This window comes from Lampetra planeri, chromosome 11 (genome assembly GCF_965212315.1).
Source record: "Lampetra planeri chromosome 11, kcLamPlan1.2.h2, whole genome shotgun sequence".
NCBI classification, from domain to species: domain Eukaryota; kingdom Metazoa; phylum Chordata; class Hyperoartia; order Petromyzontiformes; family Petromyzontidae; genus Lampetra; species Lampetra planeri.
This window is the reverse complement of record NC_136117.1, coordinates 1,650,094-1,654,161: the sequence shown is the minus strand read 5'-3', so window position 1 is coordinate 1,654,161 and position 4,068 is coordinate 1,650,094.

Genomic DNA, 4,068 nt, shown 5'->3' with positions numbered 1-4,068 from the left:
CATTATTTCTAAAGTGTCAGTTTCTCTGTAAAAATTGTCCGTCGTTGGTACAAATTATTCAGTGATGCTGATGGGTTGACACTCAGAAATAACAAATAATCGGCGATGTTTCGGTCAACATAATTCCTGGGTTAGTTACGCCGATGATATAATTGTCCTTTTAAGACAGTGTTACTGACAGAAAATTTGGTTTCCTTGTTGCTACGCCTCTTGTTAACCAACTCCCAGCAGCCACGTGACATCATTCTGCTGCTTCATCCAAACTCTGGCTCGAGAGCAGAACTCCAATCATCTCTCCGCTCTGCTCGGTGGACCGAGTAGGGGGTGTGCGCTCGCCACTGTAATCGGTGGAGGACTGTACTGAGGCTTCTAAGGGCCCTTTCCCACGCTCAAGCTCGGGTAGCGGTGGCACACAGCGTTGGTTGTTGTATTCAATGGTGGTGCCCTCTGAATATTATTCCATTGTATTACTTCTCTCCATAGGCGAGGTTTGACTTCTATATTTCTGGGGGGGGGGGCAGGGGTTCGCTTTGTCCCCCACATTAGGAATCGCGGATGCATATGTAATGTTCTCGAAGGAGACGGAGACTTCTTAGAGGCCACACGCTTTTATTCACTAACAGTTACGACATCTTGACACACTGGGGAATGGCCCCTTTACCACCACCTAGGGAGGTACAGCCTCTGGGCTATTCTAACCACACTCCCTACTCAAGCCCTACGGCTCTTTAGCCTAGGGGAGGCTAACCCACACTGGCACCCCGCTCAGCCCGGCCCTGTCAGAGGACATCGGCGGCTTGGAGTCCAGGGTCTTCGGGCGGCTTCTTGCTTCAGCTTGAGATGAACTAACTCCCGCTCTCCGGGAGCCGTCTTATATACTCCCTTTCTCTGAGGGGCGGGGGTTTTGGGGCCCGCCAGCTCTCGCCAGCCCCCTCCCCTCAGCGCGGTTCCAACCGCCTCTTGCCCGACCGGTTCGGACCGGTTCAGACCGGTACCTACTCCTCCCCTAGGTTGTGGAGCGTGTGTCTATCTTGACCACCGCATCACCCCCCCCCCCTCCTGTACAGCACGCAGCCGTCCCGGCTGCAACACAATTCACAACCCCAACAACAATTTAAGAAACAGAAACTCGGAAGCGTGAAGAGAAGAACAATGCGTGAGCCTCAACGCAACAGTAACAACACAACAACAACAGCAACAACCCACAATAATTTACCCTAACCGGCCTGTACATATGAACACTGTGGACACACCACACCAAGGACCTGTGTCAACCGCACGCCCACACCCCCCACTGAACGCCAGGGGCCCAGGGAGGAGGGGCGGTGTGTATGCGTCGGACCAGGTCTCAAGAGAACCTGGGACACTTCGAGCGAGTCCGTGTGGCAGGTCCATCGTAAGAGTTCAGTGTTCTCTGCGGAGGGTCGGGAGGGGCCAGACGATGGGCGTTCAGAACGTCCCGAGAGGCCGGGGACAAAGCCCGTGAGCCGTCTTCCTGCAGGCCAGGCGGTCGGGCAGCTCCCCGATCCTCCGGTGAGGCCACCCTTGGTGGACTCACACCTGCAACATCCGAAAGAGTGGCAGGGGGGTGCGAAGCAACACCAGGATCACGAGAAGCCTCCCCCGGCATGCCGGACACATCACGCAATCGGCCCCTGCGAGATGAAGATGTGTGAGTGCGCGGTGCGACATAGGGTTTCAGGCGCGAAGGGTGAACGTACCACGAGCGCCGTCCGCACGCGACCCTAATACATTGGTCCCGAACGACCCGCACAATGTCCACCGGATCTCGCCAGGGCCTGAGCAATTTGGATGACGTTGACAGCGGCACCTGAGGACAATGCAGCCATGCCTTATCCCTTATGGACCATTTGTATACTGAAACCCGGCGATCATACAGACGCTCATTCGCCCGTTGCCTCGCCCCGGAATTTTCCTGCGCAGCCACCCGCGCCTCGACCAACTTCCGAATATTAAATTGAACGTGGTCGGACAGTTTCGAGCGTGACGCAGCAGCCTTGACCTGCAATTGCACCTCCATGGGTGGGTCAACATCCCTGCCATACATCAAGTAGAAGGGCGAATAGCCCGTGGCCACATGAGGTGCCAACCGATATGCGGCCAGAACTCCAGGTATACGCAAGTCCCAATCCAACTGTGCCTCATCCACCTGATGGCACAACATTGAAGTAATAGTACGGTGCAGACGCTCGACCATACCATCGGTCTGCGGGTGGTAGGGAGAAGTTCGCACCTTCTGCGTACCCAAAAGGTCACAGACCTCCCGCAGAAGGTTAGACGAAAAATTTGTCTGCTGGTCGGTCAGCAGGCGTTCCGGGGCGCCCTTATCCAGGACGTAACCCTGGAGGAACGCCTCCGCAATGGCTGCCGCCAACTGTTTGGGGAGGGGCCAGGCCATAGGCCAACGGGTGAAATATTCAACCCCAACCAGCAGGTACTTATTACCCCGAGCGGTGACAGGAAAAGGACCCAGAATGTCAAGTGCCACCAGCTCGTTGACCCGGGACACCCGAATTGACTGAAGGGGCGGGCAGGCCGCCCTAGCCGGGTGTTTCCGCCGCGCACACTGCGTACAACTATTTAACAGGTCGGCGACATCGCGCGCCATTCCAGGCCAAAAAAAATCCAATTGCAGTGTGGCGAGCGTTTTGTGAATGCCCAAATGTAGGATGCGTTCGTGCGCCGCCCACACGGCCCTGCCCTGCAGAGCGGTGGGGATGACGATTTTATAACGCCGCGAGCTGGCGTCCCATGACATGAGGAGACCATCACGCAACACGACAGTTCCCATACCCTCCTGGCACTTTCCCGCACGCTCAGCCCGACGGCGTAACCTAAGGAGGGAAACATCCTCCATCTGAAACCATCTCCTTTCATCCAGGGGCAGGTCGAGCAGTGAATCGCGAGCGACCAACTCCTGCGAGTCAACAACGGGGACAGGCTCCTCGTCGAGCAACCCTGCCGCCGCCGCAATGGGAGAAGCCGGTATAGCCACCGTGGCCGACTTGCATCTCCCAGAGCCCAAAAAACACGCACAACCATCTCCCGGAGGAAGGCGCGATAGGCCATCAGCGTTTGAATGTCGCGTACCCTTCCGGTATGTTACCATGAACGTATAGTCCTGTAGGACCTTGAGCCATCGTGATAACTGGCCAGATGGCTGGTCTATTTTTAGCGCATACTGCAGTGCCGCATGATCGGAATGAACCGTAAAATGCCTGCCGTACAGGTGTAGGGGTGTTACGGAGGAGCTGTATGTGTAGGGGTGTTAGAGAGAGAGCCGTTATGCATGGCAGCTTATGGGAAACAAACACAGTGGGCGGGGCTACGTGAGTGCACGGGGGGGGTGCTCTCAACGACGTCCGCACCAGGCAGCCCGGGGCCCCACCCCTCAGCGGGGGTGGAGTATAAAGGGGGATGTGTCAGAGGGCTCGGGGCAGAATGTTTAAGTAAACTCTTGAAGACCGAAGACTGCCTAGCTAGAGCCCTGGACTCCCCTGGGACGCCGCCCTTGTCAGGGCCGCGCAGGACCGAGCCAGCGGCGTGGTCCCGTGAACCAGAGCCAGGACTCTGGGACTCCGGGTACCGTAGCCCGACTGACCAGTGTCGGGCCAGACAGCCTCCCCTAGCCCAGTATTTGGAGGATTAGGAGGCAGGCTAGGGGTAGCTAGCCGTGTGTTCCCAGCTATCCGGGTGAGGGGGCCGATACCCCCTCCAGTACTGTATGTCCCCAGTGACTGTTGTGAAATAAATACGTGTGCCTCTACTCGGGTGTCCACGCGTCCTCAATGGTACTACATCTGGTGACAGAAGTGAACAACAACGAACATGGACACGCGCCGAACAGCTCGGGCCGGGGTGCAGGAGGCGGAGGACACCGCGGGAAGTGCGGTGCCAGAGACGGCTGATGGAGGCAACGAGCAGCCGGGGCCGAATGCATCCTTACCGGGGCATCGGGAGGAAGGGGAGTCGCCATCCGACGGACTTCGGCTGGCGCACGCGAGGCTGGCGGAGCTGCTGTATGCTGCTGCCGCCACACTCGAGAGC